The 14,069-nt window shown below is 42.1% G+C and overlaps 1 protein-coding gene across 3 annotated transcripts in view; it reads right to left on the bottom strand.

The window, feature by feature from the left end:
- The window catches only part of LOC121004073 (agouti-signaling protein-like), a 316,124-nt gene that overhangs the window by 91,859 nt on the left and 210,196 nt on the right, over nt 1-14,069 (bottom strand). The window lies entirely within an intron of this gene.

The raw sequence follows: 14,069 nt of genomic DNA, 5'->3' as shown, positions 1-14,069 counted from the left end.
AGACTAGCTAGTGACCAAGATTGCTCAGGTGCCTTTCTGGGGCAGGAAATGGATTTAAATACTTCCGGCTACCAAGCCATAAGCTGGGGAAATAGGGGGCATATATGTGCTGCCTCACAAGGGAGGAGAGACACAGCTGTGCACGCCCTAACAAACAGTACAGGTCTCAAGCAGGAAGTAAGTTCTGGCACGGAGCACAGATACAACCCGGCTCCCCTGTGTAGGGCCAGCTGTGCAGGCACAGAGCACTGAGCTAACAATCAGGACAGCACTGCTCTGTTGTTATGGCAACACAGGCTTCAGCTGAGGCCTAGTAGGGGACAAGATAATGTCCCCTACTATACTCAATAATGGCATCATTCAGGTACATAAAACTTTGGGAGCATGTTCCCCTCCATGACTTTGACCAAAGGTGAGTTTTCAGTTTTTGTCTGGAGTGACTCTTTAAGGTCAGGACTTTGATTTGTCTGTTCAAAAACTTTAACTTTATTCTTCTTTAACCACACTTTGGTAGAACGACTTGTGAAATTAGGGTTCTTTTCTCTAGGGTTCTTGCTGCATGACATATGTTCTTTTGAGGTTCAACGTGTGGACAGACATCCTGACATTTTGCTTTATAATTTGCTAGTGTAATTCAGAATTAGTTGATTCCTCAGTGATGGTAAGTTATCCTGGTTCAGATACAGGAAAAGAGGATCAAACCATAACACTACCGCCACCGTGTATCACACATGGAATGATGTTTTTATGCTGAAATGTTCATTCTCATTTAATCCAAAAAGTTCTATTGTGGTTATCAGTCCACAAAACATTGTTCCAATAGCCTTCTTCCTTGTCCAGGTGATCTTTACAAACTGAAGACAGGCAGCTATGTTGTTTTTGGAGAGCATTGGCTTTCTCCTTGCAATCCTTCCATGCACACCATTGTTGCTCAGTATCCTCCTGATGGTGGACTCATAAACATTAACATTAGCTAATATCAGAAAGGCCTTTAGTTGCTTATTGGTTATCTGGGGTTTCTTTGTGACGTTGTGGACTGTTGCACTCTTTGCTCTTGGCATGACCTTTGTTGGTCGACCACTCCTGGGGAGGGTAATAATTGTTTTTAATTTTCTCCATTTGTACACAATCTAAATGTGGATTGGTGGAGTCCAAACTCTTTAGAGATTGTTTTATAACATTTTCCAGCCTGATGAACATCAACAACTCTTCTTCTGAGGTCCTCAGAAATCTCCTTTGTTCATGTCATGATACTGTACATTTCTACAAATGTGTTGTAAAGATCAGATTTTGATAGATCCCTGTTCACCCACTCACACCTGATAATCCCATTGATTGTAAACAGATGACTGTAATTTCATATTTAATTTATCTGCAAATCGTAACAGTTCACATACCTTCACATATATAGTTTTGCCACTCACAGACGTAATATTTGATAATTTTTCTCAATAAATAAATGACCAATATTTTTGACTCATTTGTTTGATTTAGTTACATTTGTTTACCTTTAATTATCTAGTATAAATCCTTGTCATTGTGTCTGCTCCATACAACACAACAGATGCCATTGACTACAATAGAGCCAATACATAATAGTATATTTTGGATCCTGCTTTTTTAACTCAGAAATGTAGGATGCATGCATGAAAGACTCTTCTCTCTGCTGTTATTGATGGAACCCTTCACAGTGGTCAAAAATAGCCTCCAAAACAGATGTAAATCAACCCTAATTGGTATAAAATGGCATTTTATGTATTTAGGCTTGTATTAGTATGAGATCATTTGTTATAAATTGTTTAGTGATTGCACTTGTAACAGCAGCAACTAGTACCTTGAGGCTAGGTTCACATGGCAAAATCAGCTGCATACAATTCAGTAGCAGATCATTAGCAGTTTACTATCTGAGAACAGGTCATTTTTAGTAGAAGATTGCTGATTTGGTGACGGTTTTAGAGGAGTTTTCACAAGAATATTAGAAGACTATTTGGTTAAGGTTTTCCTGCTTCCCCATTAACTTCTATGAAATCCACAAACAAATCTGCTTTGAAGAAGTAATGTCACTTCAACAAGTATTTTTCAAATCAGCTACTGAAAAAAATCACAACCACTTTACACCGTGTGCACAAGTTGGAGTTTGTAACATTAAAGTCAATGCGGAAACTGTTGGTGAGTTTGATTGTGGATTTAGCAGCCAAAAACGCTGGTACAACTGAACCTGGTTGTTCGGGCGGTGCATATCTGCTTACTGATGGGTGTTAAAGGAAACCTGTCATGTGGATATTTGATTATAATCTAACTAATTATATACAATCATTAACTACTAAAAAGTACCTTAGATGTATTCACTTACTGGTGTGACAGATGGTTACCTCATAATATACACACAAATATGCCGCATGCTAATTTGAGTCCAGCGTGATGTCATGGAGTCTAGCGTATATTTAATTCAGAGCTATAGCCACTCCCCTGCCCATCTGCTGCTGGTTCATATGGAAACAAACTGTCATTCAGCAGCAGGTGGGCGGGGAGAGTCAGGAGCTCATGAATATTCATGACTCATCATTATCAGCTGGAGCTTTTCAATACAAGATGTTGGCAGATTGACTGGGTCAATTAAAGAAAGTGACCCAGCATTGTGCTAAGAGAATCAGTCACTTATTTATGTTGCCCTTAGTTAGGACACCATAAAACTGGTGACAGGTTCCCTTTAAGCTGGTGCAGCAGATGAAAAAACTTCCATCATATTCAGCAAACTGAATTGGCTGCTTCTGGTGCTGCTGTATCTGCTACTTGCTTTACCGACAGTGCTGGCAGAGGTGATGGAGTAGTAAATTCAGGGGGAAGTAGAGAGGCACCCTGTGATCAAACATGTGGCAGACTGGCATCTGTTCAGTAAAAACTGTGGCAAGCTGGGTATAGAGCAGATCCTGGTAATACGCCAATTTTGGCTTCCTTTCATAAGCTGTTAAAAACTCCCACATTTCCCTCTTAAAACAAGGGTCTAAAAGCTTTGCTATCCATTAATATTTGTTTTGCCTTACACTAACAATGCAGTTGTCAGCATGTAAGAAACCAAGCATGCAGCTTGCCAGAATGCCCCAGAATCCTGTTGTTTTGGTCTCTGTCCCATGCTGTGATGGTTGGTCATGGCCGGCATCATCACTATAATGTGTGCTACAATAAGTGTCAGCCTCGTTCTGTAGCTGTGCCTGTGAAACCTTCATGCCCCTCTCCACCACCAACCTCTCCTCATCCTAGCTTCTCATACTCATCTTCTTTCTCCTGCATGCATCAACATCTATGTGGTTCCCCTGAAGCAACAGGGCAGTAAACAATATGTGAAAGCTACTCTTCACCATCCCTATATAAATATCACAGAGGTGACATCTTTGATGCCGCTGTTTTCCCTACTCACAAATCTGGTGGCCTCTTCGAAGAGCTTGAAGTAGGTAACACAAATCCCTGATGAGCTGCCTCTACCTGAGCTCAAAATAATATATACTGGCTGTAATTGCTGGTCCACATGACCATGGTGTGCATAGTGCCACATAGTGACAATTCCAAGGAGTGGCCTACATTTTATGCAAAATGATAATACAATGCAGGAATTGCTTTCTTTGAGAAATAATGGTGACAAGATATCCTCCATAGAGGCTGAGGCATGTCATCAGTTGCCTGAAGGCAGTGGAATCCACTAAGTAGTACAGCAGCAACTTGGCCACGTAGGAGTTCAGTAGGCTCACAAGCAGACTACTGATTGTATTGTTATTTCCTGACACACATTCTGTTATGGATGACTGACTATGAAGCCATGAATGAGGAAGATAAACAGAGCATGAGAATCAGCAGCTGAGGATGCTGATGATGAGGGTGACAATGACACTGTGCTGCTTGTGGATGTGGACGAACTACTAGAATTATGACAGAAAGAATGTGAACAGTCTTGCTCAAATTGCTAGCCAGTTCAGTTTTCCCACATGAGCATATGATGCCACTTCATGCGCTATAAAAAAAATCATAGAGGATCATTTACTATCTAGAAATACTCCTATATTACGCAAAGGTTATTATCTGCAATCTGCGACTTTTACCTGCTCACACCAGGTCTAAGAAAGTTGGCGTGGTGTGGGCGGAAAAGGGGATGGGCTGGGAGGCCCATCTCATTCATCATTGTCTACGCCTGTTTTAGGCATAGAAAATGGTCTAAATGTAAGACAGCAAGGAAGCTGTCTTAAATTTCATTTTCTAAAGGAACGGTCATGAAAGGTGGAATCTGATTGGTTGTTATGGGCAACTAAGCCAGTTCTACTTTATACCAGTTTGATAAATGACCCCCATAGTTCCTACAGTTGTGCCTGTACAGCCAACATCTAATTCTCTGACTGCAGAGCTTGCACACTATGATGATTTTCTCAGTCAGCAATGTAGTGAAAAATTCTCCCACAGGAGAAGCCTGCAAAGAGCCAGCTCTCAACATTTCTGCTACACCACCACCAATCAAACTTTGCAAAGGGTAAAATCCGTACAAAATGTCAATTTCCGCACCTAAGAAAAAAGCAAAGATAGAGGTTGTCATTTACGGGAACCGCCCTGTCAAGTGACCCAGGTGCGACTGCCATGGGTCGATCTATTTCATGCACTCAATCTCTCACACCCCTACACACAGGCCTCAGATTGAACCTAGATCATACCCCGAAACAGCCTTTCATGCACCCCAGCACGATGCCACCATCTATGACATTTAAATTAATATACCAATTAATTAGGGGCTCATAGAAAACCCAACACCTGCCCTAGCCCAGCAACTCAATCTATTTTTAGCCAACTCAGCCACCAATTTTGGCGGGAAATTTCCCGCCAAAACCAGCCATATTCACCACTATAATGATTATAATCCCATGTGGATCCCTCCATATGGGACTTTGGGATTGTAACATTCAGCGCACAAGGCAAAACCATTAAATATGTGCTTTAATGTATTAAAAAGGTACAGTACTTAGCTACAAAAATGTAAAGAAATAAGAGACATACATAAACGTGCACAAAACAGTTATAAAAATAAAAGGATAAAAACAGAAAGGTTCTTCATGCTCAACGAAATGTGAGATCAGAGTCTGTTCTGGTGCTGGGGACAGGAGTACGAGGAACACAACCCAATTTTGATTGGAACCCAAAATTGTGTAATGAAAATTCCCAATAGTTCATTTTTATCCCCATTCGGCAAAGGGTGGAGCTGAGAGGGGTCTCCCTTCCATTCTCGTCCTAGCCTTTTGGGAAGGTCCTCAATACCTGTGCGTGTTCCACCTCTCTCACTCAGCAGGCAAACATAAAATATCAATAAAACATGTCTTCCCATCCACAGTGATTTATATCTGAGGCCCAACATGTTTTAAAAACATGTCGATAGTTCTAATACCAAATATAACCAGTGTAGGGGTCCCAGAAGGTGAGATACTCATTATGTGGGAATGCTGGCTGTCAGGGGTGGGATGGACTGCCTGTGATGCCCACATTATTCTGAATGCAATTATTACAATGATTAGTAGGTGAGTTGTACCAGAGATGTGTTATAGCTTATGATATATTTTCTTCATCTTCTGCTAGTCCATCTGAAAAGCTTTTGGACCCCTGCGGTGGAAGGTACCATTCTGTCTGAGTGTATGTATTTCCAGGAAACATCTTCATTACCACGTGCAAAAGGCCAGTTTTTTAACACTCAAGTGATAAACTGATTTCCTCCAAAGGGAATGCATATTCCACATGCAGGCCTAGACTGAACGGCAACGTGGAAACTATATCTTAGAATAGTGAAGTATAGTATATGCAATCACACAATATATACAGAAAGAGGCCTCTATTTATCACAGAGCTCATGCACACAACCGTTTTTTTTCCCATGTTCGTTCCATTTCACTTCAATCTCCCCCCCCAAAAAAAAAACGGAAATGTATGCATTCCATGTTCGCATGGGCGTTCCACAAAAAAATGTAACATGTCCTACTATCGTCCATATTGCAGACAAGGATAGTACTTTTCTATTATGAGCTGGCCCTTTGCAAACCGCAAAACATCCAACAGTCGTGTGCATCAGCCCTTAGGGATAGTTAGCATCACTGTAATTTTTCTAATCTTCTGATCTGTCAGAAAAACAGAAAAAACAAAAACAAACGGATCCTGTGCATCAGTACTGCATGCAGGACTTTTTTTTCCCGTCTAAAAAAACTAACTCTGATGGAAATGGCTCAAACGGATGCCAAATGTGCATTACTGATGCACAGGATCTGTCTTTTGTTTATTTTATTTTTTTATTTTTTTCTGTTCTTATGACAGAAGAACGGAAAAATAATGGTGATGTGAACTCAGTCTTACATGAAGTTTGTGAAATTTCACTACATTACACTATAGTTTAGCAACACAAAAATCCATGAGGGAAAACTGCATGTAACATTGTGTATAGGTAGCGTTAGTGTGCATGCACACGGTGACAGGTCTGTGCGGCGCATTGCTTAATGATCTGTCACTTACCAGTAGGAGGAGCTCCCGGCCGGTCACAGACAGCGCAGCAGGTAAGTATGATGCTTCTAATATTGCTAAGTAACCATGGCAACCAGGACTGCAGTAGCGTCCTGGTTGCCATGGTTACCGATCGGAGCCCCAGCGATTAAACTGGGACTCCGATCGGAACTCTCCGCTGCCACCAATGATCGGGGGGGGGGGGGGGGGGGGGGGGGGGGGAAGAGGCCGCACACTGGCCACCAATGATATTAATACAATAGAGGGGGGCCGGGGGGGGGCGCACACTGGCCACCAATAATAATACAATAGAGGGAGGGAGGGGGCCGCACACTGGCTACCAATGATAATACAATAAAGGGAGGGAGAGGGGGCCGCACTGGCCACCAATGATATTAATACAATAGAGGGAGGGGGTGCCGGGGGGGGCCGCACTGGCCACCAATGAAATTAAAACTGGGGAGGGAGGGGGGTCTGCCCCCTGCTGCCTGGCAGCCCCTGATCTCTTACAGGGGGCTATGATACGCACAATTAACCCCTTCAGGTGCGGCACCTGAGGGGTTAATTGTGCGGATCACAGCCCCCTGCCAGGCAGCAGGGGGCAGTCATGTACACAGTTCGTAGTATGGGAATGACTCTGTGTTAGAATATACTGTCGGATTTGAGTTTTCACGAAGTGAAAACTCAGCTCTGAAAAAGCTTTTATGCAGACGGATCTTCGGATCCGTCTGTATGAAAGTAGCTTACGGCCACGGACCACGGACACGGATGCCAATCTTGTGTGCATCCGTGTTTTTCACAGACCCATTGACTTGAATGGGTCCGTGAACCGTTGTCCGTCAAAAAAATAGGACAGGTCATATTTTTTTGACGACAGGATACACGGATGACGGAGGCGGATGACAAACGGTGCATTTTCCGAGTTTTCAACGGACCCATTGAAAGTCAATGGGTCCGCAGAAAATCACGGAAAACGGAACAACGGCTACGGGTGCACACAACGGTCATGTGCATGAGGCCTAATACAGTACCAGGAAAGTCAATGAGATTTCACAAACCTCATGTAACTTTCCTTATATCTTAGGTGTGAAAAATGACCTGCCTTGTGGATTTTGTCATCTGTAGCATGTCAATTGTTGTTGCATTTTTGTTGTGTGGATTTCACCTTTTTCAATTGAAGGGTGAGATCTGCGGAAAATCCATATAAAATCCACATCAGCAGCTGAGGTGTGTACTATGAGGTTCTGCCTCAGGTGAGGTGTGTATTATGAGGTTCTGCTGCAGCTGAGGTGTGTATTATGATGTTCTGCAGCAACTGAGATGTGCATTATTAAGTTTGTGTGTATAACGTTCATGTGTACTGTATAACATTATTATGCATCAGCTAAGGGATGAATTATGAAGTTACTGGGAAGAGGGGAGGGTTATTGTCCATTCTGTTGTCCATTTTGAATTAAAGTATGCAATTGCTTCATGTGCCTACTGGAAGCTTCAGAACACAAACTATATATACGTTAGGAATATTTGGCTTTCGGGTGAAATTTATGGAAAACGTAAATTATATCATGAAAGTCGGGCATTTAAGTAGGAGCATGCAATGGTGATTTCCTGATCTCAAACAATTTATTGAAACAAAAGCCAATACCAGTGGTGGGTATACCCCCACAAAAAAATGTCAATGTCTCAATAACTTGTCATGTGGCCTCGAGCATCAATTACAGCTTGACAACGATGTATCATGCTGTTCACAAGTCAGCTTATTGTCTGCTGACTTGTAAACAGCAACATCCCACTGTTCTTGAAGGTTGGCCCTCAGGTCATTGAGGTTCTGGGGTACAGAGTTACAAGCCTCTACAGAGTGATTCAGCTGATCCCATAGGTTTTCAATAGGATTCAGGTCTGGAGAAAATGCAGGCCCTATGATGTGACCTCGATGTCCATGTGTTGTTCATGCAAAGGCACAATGACTGGATTAATGATGTTATTCAAGTAGTATGGGCTTGTCACTGTACCATTCACAAAGTGTATGGCAGTTCTGTATTGACTAGACACACCTGCCCACACTGTAACACCACCACCAAAGCCAAACAGTGGCTGATGCACAGCGCTCTCCAACACCATTGGCGGCAATTATTTTTGTTTGCGTGAATCGACTTTTATCAGTGAACAGCACTGAGGCCCACTGGTGTCTGGTCCAGCGTAGATGCTTCCTGGCCCATGCAAGACGATGATGACTGTGCCTGGTGGTTTGGTCAGGAACCCTTGCAAGTCATCTAGAACGCAGACCACAATGATGTAAATGGTTTTGAATGGTCTGACGTGACACTTGGGTGCATCTCACCTCCCTTAAATGTGCCTGGAGTTGTTTTGTCATTCATCATCCAGTTGCATGGGGCATTGTTCACAATGAAGCAGTCATCAGTGTGGGATGTGGCCAAAGGACATACATTTCTATGCCTTTCTGTGACTCCTTCAGTCTCTCTGTACCTCTGTTGCAACCTGCTGATGACACTCTGTGACACTCTAAGCTCAGCGGCCACTTCCGTCTGAGAGCATCCTGCTTGAAGACTTGCAATGGCGAGGTACTGTTGATCAATTGTTCGGTGTTTGCTTGGTCTCATGATGTCAAAATGTGAACAGCATGATGAGGAGGACTGTTTAAATACCAATTCTAATTGAACCAGCAAATTCATTGGGCGATTCATGGATCAAACACCTGTTGTGAATTTTGCCATTAAACTCCTTGTTAGAAAACAGCAAGTTGTGCAAAAAGTACTGAAACATTGAAAAGTTGGACATGTGCATTCAAAAGTTAAGAGAAGGTGACATTAAGTTCACCTGTAAAGGCTAGAGTGTATTTTAGGTTTATCCAGAAATTTTACCCACAAGCCAAATATATTTAAATATATATATACAGTCAGGTCCATAAATATTGGGACATCAGCACAATTCTAAATCTTTTGGCTCTATACACCACCACAATGGATTTGAAATGAAACAAACAAGATGTGCTTTAACTGCAGACTGTCAGCTTTAATTTGAGAGTATTTACATCCAAATCAGGTGAACGGTGCAGGAATTACAACAGTTTTCATATGTGCCTCCCACTTGTTAAGGGGCCAAAAGTAATGGGACAGAATAATAATCATAAATCAAACTTTCACTTTTTAATACTTGGTTGCAAATCCTTTGCAGTCAATTACAGCCTGAAGTCTGGAACGCATAGACATCACCAGACTCTGGGTTTCATCCCTGGTGATGCTGTGCCAGGCCTCTACTGCAACTGTCTTCAGTTCCTGCTTGTTCTTGGGGCATTTTCGCTTCAGTTTTGTCTTCAGCAAGTGAAATGCATGCTCAATCAGATTCAGGTCAGGTGATTGACTTGGCAATTGCATAACATTCCACTTCTTTCCCTTAAAAAACTCTTTGGTTGCTTTTGCAGTATGCTTTGGGTCATTGTCCATCTGCATTGTGAAGCGCCGTCCAATAAGTTCTGAAGCATTTGGCTGAATATGAGCAGATAATATTGCCCGAAACACTTCAGAATTCATCCTGCTGCTTTTGTCAGCAGTCACATCATCAATAAATACAAGAGAACCAGTTCCATTGGCAGCCATACATGCCCACGCCATGACACTACCACCACCATGCTTCACTGATGAGGTGGTATGCTTAGGATCATAAGCAGTTTCTTTCCTTCTCCATACTCTTCTCTTCCCATAACTCTAGTACAAGTTGATCTTGGTCTCATCTGTCCATAGGATGTTGTTCCAGAACTGTGAAGGCTTTTTTATGTCGTTTGGCAAACTCTAATCTGGCCTTCCTGTTTTTGAGGCTCACCAATGGTTTACATCTTGTGGTGAACCCTCTGTATTCACCCTGGTGAAGTCTTCTCTTGATTTTTGACTTTGACACACATACACCTACCTATTGGAGAGTGTTCTTGATCTGGCCAACTGTTGTGAAGGGTGTTTCCTTGACCAGGGAAAGAATTCTTCGGTCATCCACCACAGTTGTTTTCCATGGTCTTCCGGGTCTTTTGGTGTTGCTGAGCTCACCGGTGTGTTCCTTCTTTTTAAGAATGTTCCAAACAGTTGTTTTGGCCACGCCTAATGTTTTTGCTATCTCTCTGATGGGTTTGTTTTGTTTTTTCAGCCTAATGATGACTTGCTTCACTGATAGTGACAGCTCTTTAGATCTCATCTTGAGAGTTGACAGCAACAGATTCCAAATGCAAATAGCACACTTGAAATGAACTCTGGACCTTTTATCTGCTCATTGTAATTGGGATAATGAGGGAATAACACACACCGGGCCATGGAACAGCTGAGAAGCCAGTTGTCCCATTACTTTTGGTTCCTTAACAAGTGGGAGGCACATATGCAAACAGTTGTAATTCCTACACCGTTCACCTGATTTGGATGTAAATACCCTAAAATTAAAGCTGACAGTCTGCAGTTAAAGCACATCTTGTTCGTTTCATTTCAAATCCATTGTGGTGGTGCATAGAGACAAAAATGTTAGAATTGTGTTGATGTCCCAATATTTATGAACCTGACTGTATATGTATATATATATATATATATATATATATATATATATATAACCATTCCGTTCCGTTTTTTGGTTATATGTATATTATAGAGGACTAGGCATCCTCTTTGGAATTTAGCACTCCCCGCCCATCCCCCACCCCTTGGTGTTTTTAATCAGAGTAACAATGGAGTTGGACCCTCCGTGTTAGAGTAGGTCCCACCTGATAAAAAGCTACCTTGTCATCTGGTAGGTGGGCCCGACATATTTTTGATCAATAATATGCGCTAAGAGCTTCTTCACTGCTTATCAGTAAGTATTGGCGTCATGTATTTGACCCTGTTCACACATTCACCTGTTCCCTCAGTCTTAGTGCATTTAGTGGTGTGCTGCTACTTTATTTGTTTGCTGTATTATTGCCGGGTAGCTTGCACCTGCGATTTGTCTCTGGAGGTGCTGTTCCGTTTTTTGATTATATGTATATTATAGAGGACTAGGCATCCTCTTTGGAACTTAGCACTCCCTGCCCATCCCCCACCCCTTGGTGTTTTTAATCAGAAAAACAATGGAGCTGGACCCTCCGTTTTAGAGTAGGTCCCACCTGATAAGAAGCTACCTTGTCGTCTGTTAGGTGGGCCCGACATATGTTTGATCAATAATATGCGCTAAGAGCTTCTTCACTGCTTATCAGTAAGTATTGGCGTCATGTATTTGACCCTGCTCACACATTCGCCTGTTCCCTCCTCAGTCTTAGTGCATTTAGTGGTGTGCTGCTACTTTATTTGTTTGCTGATATATATATATATATATATATATATATATATATATATATATATTATACTATTAAATAGGGTGTACTTGAGTGAATTGATGAGTAAGGAGTGAATTGATTCTACATGAATCAAATTTGTTTCAAATTTCCCAAAATATTTTACAGATCAGAAGATAGAGAATAAGGCATCTTCTACTAAAATGGATACATTTTGGACATTTATTTTAACATATTAAGGACCCAGGACGAGAATGCTCATCCTAAAGGGCTGGTACTTAGTGCCCCAGGACGAGCATTCTCGTCCTGTGGTCCTTCCTCTCCCCCCCCCCCCCCCCCCGCATGCGGTGCCACGATCAGCGGCAGAGATCCGGCTGTTACTGACATCCACCAGCATCGGTGATAATGCCGTTGCCTGTGGATTAACCCCTCATATGCCGAGGTCAGCGCTGACCGTGGCATATGGGAGGTTTGCGCTCCCTCACCTCATCCATCCGGTCCCAGCTGTGCTGCGGGGACTCGATGATTGCCATGGCAGCCCCAAGCCATTCCAACATGTCTCCTAGGCAACTGTTAGTGTATTACAGTGTAAGACACTAACAGTTCAATACAGCACAAAATTAGTATTTTGCTGCATTGAAACAGGGATCAGACCCTGTAATGTTGAAGTCCCAGAGTGGGACAAATAATAAAGTGAAAAAAAAAAGTAAAAAAAAAAAGGTTTTACAAAAAGAAATTAAAAGTTTCAAGTAAAAAGAAAAAAGCGCCCTTTAGACAGTCTCCCAAAAAAAAAAAAAAATATGGCTTTTAGAATATGGACACACTAAAACATGATTTTTTGTTTAAAAAATGCTGTTATTGTGTAAAACTTAAATAAATAAAAAAAGGTATACATATTAGGTATTGCCGCGTCCATAAGAATCTGCTGTATAAAAATATCACATGACCTAACCCCTCAGGGGACGCTGTAAAAAGATTTGTAAAAAAAAGTGTCACCTTTATCACAAAAAGTGTAATACCAAGCGATCAAAAAGTCATATGCACCCTAACATAGTATCAAACCGTCATGTCATACTGAAAAAAGTTAACTATGGCTTTCAGAATATGGAGACTTAAAAAAATCATTTTTAAAAAAAAAATGCTTTATTATGTAAAACTGAAACAAACAAATAAAAAAAGTAGTCATATTTGGCATTGTCACATCCGTAACAACCTCTTCTATAAAAATACCACATGATCTAACCTGTTAGATGAACACTGTAAATAACAAAAAATAAAAACGGTGCCAAAACAGCTATTTTTTGTTACCTTGCCGCACAAAAAGTGTAATATAATGCAACCAAAAATCATATGTACCCTAAAATAGTACCAACAAAACTGCCACCTTATCCCGTAGTCTCTAGAGTTGAGCGAACACCTGGATGTTCGGGTTCGAGAAGTTCGGCCGAACTTCCCGGAAATGTTCGGGTTCGGGATCCGAACCCGACCCGAACTTCGTCCCGAACCCGAACCCCATTGAAGTCAATGGGGACCCGAACTTTTCGGCACTAAAAAGGCTGTAAAACAGCCCAGGAAAGAGCTAGAGGGCTGCAAAAGGCAGCAACATGTAGGTAAATCCCCTGCAAACAAATGTGGATAGGGAAATTAATTAAAATAAAAATAAAAAAATAAAAAATTAACCAATATCAATTGGACAGAGGTCCCATAGCAGAGAATCTGGCTTCACGTCAGCAGAGAATCAGTCTCTTCATGCCATAGCAGAGAATCTGGCTTCATGTCAGCAGAGAATCAGTCTTCATGTCATAGCAGAGAATCAGGCTTCACGTCACCCACCACTGGAACAGGCCACTGTCACATATTTAGGCCCCGGCACCCAGACAGAGGAGAGAGGTCCCGTAACAGAGAATCTGGCTTCATGTCAGCACAGAATCAGTCTTCATGTCATAGCAGAGAATCAGGCTTCACGTCACCCACCACTGGAACAGGCCACTGTCACATATATAGGCCCAGGCACCCAGGCACAGGAGAGAGGTCCCGTAACAGAGAATCTGGCTTCATGTCAGCAGAGAATCAGTCTTCATGTCATAGCAGAGAATCAGGCTTCACGTCACCCACCACTGGAACAGGCCACTGTCACATATTTAGGCCCAGGCACCCAGGCAGAGGAGAGAGGTCCCGTAACAGAGAATCTGGCTTCATGTCAGCAGAGAATCAGTCTTCATGTCATAGCAGAGAATCAGGCTTCATGTCA

The sequence above is a fragment of the Bufo bufo genome, chromosome 6 (assembly GCF_905171765.1).
Source record: "Bufo bufo chromosome 6, aBufBuf1.1, whole genome shotgun sequence".
NCBI lineage: Eukaryota > Metazoa > Chordata > Amphibia > Anura > Bufonidae > Bufo > Bufo bufo.
This window is presented reverse-complemented; position numbering and strand designations above follow the sequence as displayed.